Raw genomic sequence first — 8415 nt, forward strand, 5'->3', positions numbered from 1 at the left:
TCAACCATGGTGAAAGGCTTTGCCTCATTTATAAATGGTCTGTCGCCTAAGTGCTAGCTGCAAAATGTTATGGATGCCTGTTTTGCTCTTGTTCTGAACAGGAAAGACAAAAAAAAAAAGGATTAAAATAGCCCTCAGTACCTGCGTCAGAGCTGTTTTTTGAAGGTCAGTCTTGTTATCAACACCACTTTTAGGCCCTGACTGCGTACGTATGTGTGCAAACTGCTTTTTCCTGGGAGTCCGTTTTACACGGCTCACTAACACGTGCCCTTATTTACGACATAACGGCGTCCGCCTCCAACACACACTCATCCAGGATGCCGATCTGATGGTTTTGGACGTGGACTGTCCTCTGGGTGCAGTAATTGGAAGTACCGCATGGCACCAAAACATCACTTTCCCTTCACACCCTTCCCTTAGCTGCAGGCAGCTGACCCCTGTGAGCGGCACCAACAAAGCTGGAGCTTTTATTTTTCCTGTTAGCACCCCCCCACACCCTCCCCACCGCCCCTCTGCACTGAGCCTCCCTGTTTCCATAAGCTAAAAGTAGAATAGTGAGTAACATCACAGTGGGTTGTTTGCACCCCGCTGCCTGCTAACGTAGTGTGATCGCCGCTTCTCAGTAGGTCTAACCTAGGGGGTCCGTTTTATTGGTGGGATTTTGATTAGCTGGACTGTTTGATAGTGAAGCTCCCAAAGGGGGATGCAGCTGCTCCCACTTCTACAAACATCCTATTTGACCTTTTCAGTCCATTTCTGGTTGTTCAACTCGACTCACTTTATACATGAAATGTTGAGTGCATGTATACACACATACACACTGTTGCACAGAGCTTTCTCTCAAATCAATTACTTCGTTCCAGGCTTACTCTGTTCCCCTGGAAAGGTTGAATTGTATTCGTGTACCTCCAAGGTAATAAGATACAAAGGCAGGCAGTGCAGAAAGAAAAGCTTGTATCCAGTCCTGGGCATTGGTGGCGAAATGCTCTGGAGATGTGCAGCATCGCTGGCTGTTTTGATCTGCTTGAAAGGCGAGCCCGAGAGGCCTTGCTTTCCACTTTCAGCCAGCATGTGGAGCACGTGATGCATGTGATGCAGATTTGTCAAAGTGGGAAGGGAGGTGAGTGGAATGGATGGGGGGGGGGGGTTTACACTGTATGCCATAGTCGCACATCTTAATTTGCATACCAAGTCTGGGCAAGCAGCTGTTGGCCTCATGATCGTGCATGTTTCTGCAAGTGTAAGTGTGTGAGTGTGTGTTGAAGCAAGGCGTTAAGAGGAACAAAGCAATCACACTCAAATGAACTCACCAGTGGCTCATGGATCAAGGGGTTACATGTGTTTGATGGTGAAGGGACGCTGTATGTACACACACAGTAGACGGTTAATTATTGATGGAGCCAACCCCCTTTCAATTACAGCCGTCATTTCCAAATAGGAGCGTTTGTTTTCCCCTACGTGTTGGGATCTGTGGATCCTCTGGGTTTTATATGGCACTTTCTACATTCCCACATATGAAACTCCCCGCTCAGTGTTTATTTTGAGGACCCAGAGCAGGGATTGTCACTTTCTGAAAACCAAATTACCACAAAGTAAATTGCCGGAGGGCCAAGAGTGGATGCAAAAACAGACCTCGACCCATCCAAAACATATCCCATACAAAAGCCTTTAACTTGTTTATGTAGGCCCACAGGGAATGTGAGAATGTTGATTTTGGATGTGAAAAGCGAGATAAATGTAAACTTGAACAAACTGTGCCATTTTAGAGGAAATAGCTGTAGGGTTTCAAAGGGACAGCTTTCTATTTGATAAACAAGAACATGCGCGGGGTTCTGGAGGTTTTTCGCCGCCTGATAAAGAGACTATCCTTGGAGGTACAAACACCTCCCTCCTGCTAAAGTATTTAGTATATCACCACATGGCATCCAGGAGTCCCATGGATCTATCAGATGGGTCCTTTCACATCCCACTTTTTTCCACTGCGACAGGAACCTCAGGGAGTGTGGAGACATGAATACATCTGTGACCCACTCCAAACACTTTAGAGCAGCATTTAAGGCCTGTGTCTGGGAAGCTGCGATATGCTGTTTTTAAATTTTGTTGAATATTGACTGACATACTTGCGTGTGTTGTTGAATCCTGTTGTGAAATCAAAAGCTTTACGTCCCATATTTCAGTATTCTGAGCATGACCGTGTGAGCGCTGACCACTCAGAAGTTATTCCTCTTAATTTGCTTGACTTTGATGTGTCCCATCTGGCCTCATCATCGGTATCATCATCAATGCTGGAAAATTGTTCCAGAAAAGTATTTCAACCGCTAATGACTTAATGAGGAGAAAATTCGTACATTTTTGAGATTTCCATGTTTTTCTTTTAATTAGTAAAAGCTTATTTCTCTCCCGGGGAACGTGCCAGATTTCAAACATTTTTTTGACCGTTGTGAACATGCCCTAGAAAGTTAAAGGGAGGAATACTAAGGAGATGCCTTTTGAAATTTTTCAGAGAATCAGTTTGAGACACAAAGACTTTTTTTTTTTCTTCCTGGATTATGTCAGTGAGTTGGAACACCTTGTCAGTTTAAGCCTTTGTGAGGTTGGAGCTGCACTTTAATCTCGACTGTCTCTGATTATCACAGCAAGAGGGAATGTGTGCAGTTACTGATACGCTCCACCCCTCAGCAATCTGATACTGTATCTCTGTCAGTTTCCCCTCGGCCAGTGATAAGGTGTCTGAACACAATGCAGAGTGCAAGAAATGTCCCACAACAAAGCTTATATCCCTAACAAGCGCCGTCCCTGCGGTGAAATGAGCAGGGGTTTTATTATTTTCCCCTGCGCACAAAGCAATTTTTGTTCTTTGTTGATGAATGTCTCAGATTTTTTTATTGTTTATATAATTGGTTTTCATTTATTGTAGTATTGCTTGTAAAGCACTTTGCAGGTGTTGAAAATGTTGTTAAAAATGAAATTTGTTATTGTTGTTGACATGGTACTCAAAACCAACTGAAGAGAAGAAAGAAAAAAACTCCATGCTTGGTCAGCCTTTTTCTCTCGCTCCCACTGTTTCACTCCTCACTTCTCACTTTGTCTTCGTCGAAACATTTGTCTTCTCGTTCTGACTCAGTTTCCTTCGTGGGCGCGTTAAGGAGCTGCTCAAATGTCATGAGCTGTCAGGCTTGCTCATCTTTCCAGTCTTATCTTGAAAAGGAAGCGAGAGGAACAAGATTGTAAGGGGGGGAAAAAAAAAACAATCACAGTTGGCAGCGGTTGCTCTAAGGAACCAAATGTTTTCCACTACATTTAATCGAGAAGTTGTTGAAATTGTTAATTTCATTATCTTTAGCTCAGTAATTGAAACTCATTTTTTTTTACAGACCTTCTTTCATAGAATCCTGTTTATTTTAATTTTTTTTGCTGAATTTGCCTGCAGCACTTTTATGCAACCATAATGAAACCTGATTTCCTGTGGATTTTATCTCTGTCTCATCTTTTTCACTTCCATTTGGATTATACTGATACCTATCTGCCTAATGAATATTTAGATACATAATTTGATAAATCTGTTAAAAAAGATTCATTCTGTTAGTTTGTTCAGTGCTGGTACAGTAGCTATAAATAAGGAGAAATCTTTCTTGTCATGTTGCTTCTACGGTTGCTTGCTGTTGCTGCTAGTATTTTCTTTTTTGGAAACAAAAACTCTCCTCTTACATATACATATGAGTCATCAGGCAAACCTTCCTATATTTGACACTTTTTCTTTTACATGAAGGTCTGAATGCAGCCTCCTCCGTACTTGAGAACCCGTAGGAGCAATTGAAGTGGTCTGTTGGTGCTTACATCACCTTCACATTTTAATGAAATAATGTCTCAATACATTTTTGTCTCAGTCCAGAAAGAATCTAATCATGCACTTCAACCGCAAACCCAGAGATGTGCCGTACAGTTTATAATCATACGTTTTCCCATCGAGCGCGTGTTCGCATGAAACATGACAAAGATTGGCAGTTTGAATTGGCAGTCTTTGTGTTGGTTTTCTGAAGGCTCTGTTCCCTGCCTTTAGGGTGTATTGTTCATTCTTGCTCTTCTCACTCTTCCTTTCTATGGCAGATAAAAGTACTGACTCAGTAATGGACCATTAGCATTGTGCTGGATCCGTCTCTTATGTAGTCATCATTACCGAACCACATTAGACATGGAAACTAGTCCTGAGAAAATCCATTTAGCGAGAGCCTGGCATGGCCTGCTGAATTTTCTCTGTAAAGGCTATCTGTAGGGGCAGTGCTGTGGGCGCCTCTGGCTGATATCTGCATTCAGTAGATTTTATGCTCTCTTGGTGTGGTTGCATAGTCTTGAGCCAGTGAGGTAGGCTCTCTTATCTGTGGGCTCAGACCAGATGATGAAAAAAGCACTTGGCGCAACTTTACAGCTATGCTCACAGGGGACCACAGCAGAGGATTATAGAGTTAGCAACACAAGATAAAAGTTTATGTTATGAGTCTTTAATCAGAACTTTAACGCTACTCCGATTATTTTAATTTCAGAAACGGCTTTTACTTCGGTTGAATATTAAGATGAATGCTTTGCTTTGCATGTCTTTGTCCTGACTGTTTTGCGTATTGCTTACCCAGATTTATTATGCAGATCCAGAGTAACCTTCCTCGTTAAGCCTTAATGCCAGCCATTCATTACCTCTGGCACAGAGACTAATGACACTATTAATCAGCTATGAATAGAGTTTGGCAGTGGCAGTGGGAGGCTGACACCTCCTTACTGTAACAATCCTAGGCATGCATGTACAAGACAGATTGTCAGAAGGACACCGAAAACTGCTCAGCATGTCAATTACCTACAGCTGACAAGGTGTACGTAGATGGACACTACATCAAATGGTTTTTATATCCCTTCCTTTGCCTATCCCACAATGCAACAGGGTTTTCTCTTTCTCTGACCTGACACTGATTTCAGGATTATTTTTTTTAACACCGGTGTAGTGTCCCTTACTGCTTCAAAAAGGAGAGACATCTCAGCGCCTTTGTTCTGAGATTCGTACCGGGCAAGGGCACAGAGTGTCAGTGAGACAGTGTGCCCTGTTTCCAGTGCCACTTTCAGTAATTCCCTCTGACCTCTGAGAAGCCCTTCTCTCTGTAGTAGCACTCAACCTTTATCTGCTCTCTTTTTCATCCCTGAACAGGGCACTTAAAACATTCCCCTGCTACAGTGCAGTATTTCTCTAGCAACACAGCCAACAAAGATAAGGTTGGGTTTTGTTTCTGAATAACGTCCACACATACATGTTGAAAAGCTCGACTTGACTCGTTCTGTCTCGAACAACAAGTGGTGGCTCGACTCCAGAGCAATGCACGAAGGACTAACATGAAACATGTTGTGGAGACTCGGGAACTTGTCCTACTTTTCTGGTGTAGTATTGTTCGCTCATTTAAAGAGAAGGAAAAGGGCTTTGCAGGGAAATCTGTTTTTCTGATTTGTCAGCTCTTATTAATGTTACACTAATGGTGATTCGCGGTGATACGTGTTTTATTTGTGAGCTAGTAGGGCCCTTCTGGTTATTGAGATGTGCCACCAAACCCTCCTATGGCACAATCAGTTTGTTCACTTAATTTCGAAATTCTTAATTTCATTATCTTTTATCTCAGTAATTGAAAGTCATTGTTACAGACCCGCTTTCATAGAATCCTATTTATTTATTTTTTGCTGAATTTGCCTGTAGCACTTTTATGCAACCTTAATTTTAAAGGGGCAATATCTGATTTCCTGTGGATTTGATCTTTGTCTTGTCTTTTTAACTTCCATCTGGATTATAGTGATACCTATCTGCCTAATGAATAGTTGATTACATAATCATATTCATCCTGTAGTGCTGCTACAGTAGTAATCCAGCTATAAACAAGCAGAAGTCTTGGGTCCATTTTCAGAGCTTTTCACAATAGCTGTACCACTGCTTACTTTTACCTGCTACTGTTGCTAGTATTGATTTTTATTTTTTAGCTTTTTTTAGCTTTTTTTAGCTTTTTGTGTGTGTTTTTTCCCCTTTCTGTTGTTTTCTGGAAACAGTTAATTGATTCCAGCTGTCCTCTTATAAATACACATATGAGCCACCATGCCTTTCTATTATAGAAGAGTTTTTATATGAAGGTCTGAATGCAGCCTCCTGGGTACTGCTCCCTCTCTGTCTGTCTGCTGCTGCCGCCACAAACACGAGCAGCAAGATGCCTTTGGTCATAGATGTAAGAGTTATGATTAGTTAATGTTAGTGGGTGTTTGGGTCTACAGTTCCCAGTGTTGGATTTAGTATTGTAGCATTTTTTTTTTTTTTTGGACGTATTATTGCGAAGATGAACGCTAATTTGTGGCAGTAATTGCTGTGTATTCTCACTACATGCTCTCTCATCAGCAAAGAGGTTTCAAGCTTTTGTTTATCCTGTGAGTCTGGTTATGGTTGTTGATGTTGCAATAACCCCATCGCCAGTGGATGTGAGACACCAAAGTGTTGTGCTTTTTCTGTTGTGTGTGTGTGTGTGTGTGTGTGTGTGTGTGTGTGTGTGTGTGTGTGTCTGTCTGTGTGTGTGTGTGTAGCTGTATAAATGAGGATAATTGTTCAGCATCTGGTAATTTACACTGCAGTCAGAAAGAATTTGCACAATGTGTTTTTTATTGTTGCTGGCTCGATTCCAGTCGACGGGATTTTAGATGAAACAGTGATTTTTCGGTTTAAGTGCTGACTTCCAGCTTCAAGGCTGTTTCGAGGTTATTGACATCCCCAATTTTTTTTCAACAATGATCCTAAACATACAGACAAGACAACCAAGGGGTCTTTTTTTTTTTCTTTTTTTTTTTACTATCAAACACTGGAAAACTCTTGACTGACTACATCAGTCACCTGGTGTAAATCTATTTGAGCACGCACTGTGTCTGACTTTGTGAAGACCAGACTTAAGGCTAGTGGAGATTCATAATATCTGAATATGTCTGTGAGTTAAAGCTATAGCCAGATATTAACTTTTGCAACTGAATATTATATAAGATGAATCGCTGTAGTTTTGATCAGTCCATCAGACAGGAGCTATTATTCCTCGTCTACTATTCCAGTCAGCACAACACCTCCATAGTAATTGTTTCATTTTAAATCCAAGAGGCTGAAGCTGCAACCAAAATTTTTTTTTGTGCACTGAGTGTACTCAGTCAGCGACGTGGAGCTGCAGCTAAAACTTGTCAGAGGTTTTTGCAGATGCAGAAGGTCAGTTCTTGACAAACAGGGTTTTTTTGTTTTTCTCCGGTGTGTGCGTGTGAGTGACAGAGTGATTGTTTATGTACAGAAAAGTGCGTTGGGAATGTGTAATTTTTTGGAAGAAAATACCAGCAAATTCTCTGTATCACTGCAATCACAGAAGTCAGTGAACTCTGGAAATTTGAAATGTAGACAAATATTGAAAGCCAAATTAGCGGTTAGTCCACATGCCGTGAACGCCAGTGGCTGTTCTGCATTTCAACGCAGTTCCTCTAGTAATAATACGCTATTTGCACTCTACACTTGCCCTGCTCCTTTTTGTGTATTTCAGCTTTACCTTCCAGTCAATTTCCCCGACCTACAAACAAATGGAAATGTCATACATACTGACATTCTTTCCGTACGGTTTTGTTTTGCCCACTTGCCAGACAAATGGAAAGCAGATCTTGCTGAGCCTGACCGCAGATTGTTCCTCCAAAAAGAAAAGAAAAAAAAAAAATTGAAATCACAAACATTTCTGTGGCTAGGCTGAGGAATGTGACAGCAGAAGTGTTTAAAAAAAAATATCATATGGTGTGTTAGTTGACAGAATCTAGACACAACTTTTTTGGGCGGGGGGGGTGTTGGGTTATTCCTCACTTGTTACACTGTCTGAAGTAAAACAATTTAATTTCTTGATCACATAGACGGTTTTCTTGTGTGCATTTGAAGGGCTACAAGGTGGCATTGTCCCTGTCAAAACACTGTCTACCTTTGTTTGCCATTGAATGCTAGTCAGTTTTTAAGTTAATAAAAATGTCACAAAAAATGCAAACCAATCATTTCTAATCACAAATGATTGGCGGGAAAGCCGTCTATGAAATGTATGACATTATGTTCTGCTCCCGCTACCTTTACGTTAGAGAGCTGTGTGTAGACTTGCATGTGTAGTCCCCCTTGTATTGTGCTTTTATTTGTCAGCTTTGTGAGTGTAGTAGAAGTGTTTTATTTCTGTGGTTCCTTGTCACGCCAAAAGTCTTTTTTTTGTTACGTTGTTGTTATTTTGTTTTTTCTTCTTTTTTTTGTTTCCTTCCTTCCTTTCGTTTCACTGTCATTTCCATTCCCACTCCTTACCTCTCCTCCTCGACCTGTTCCTTTCGGACACCTCTGTGCGATTCCCCCCCACCCAC

At 41.4% G+C, this 8415-nt stretch overlaps 1 protein-coding gene across 13 annotated transcripts in view; it reads left to right on the plus strand.

The window, feature by feature from the left end:
* Window positions 1-8415, plus strand: part of neo1a (neogenin 1a) — a 155060-nt gene that overhangs the window by 113804 nt on the left and 32841 nt on the right. The window lies entirely within an intron of this gene.

The sequence above is a fragment of the Seriola lalandi genome, unplaced genomic scaffold, assembly GCF_002814215.2.
Source record: "Seriola lalandi dorsalis isolate HSWRI2012SDOR001 ecotype SW California unplaced genomic scaffold, Sedor1 jcf7180002054835, whole genome shotgun sequence".
Classification (NCBI taxonomy): Eukaryota; Metazoa; Chordata; class Actinopteri; order Carangiformes; family Carangidae; genus Seriola; species Seriola lalandi.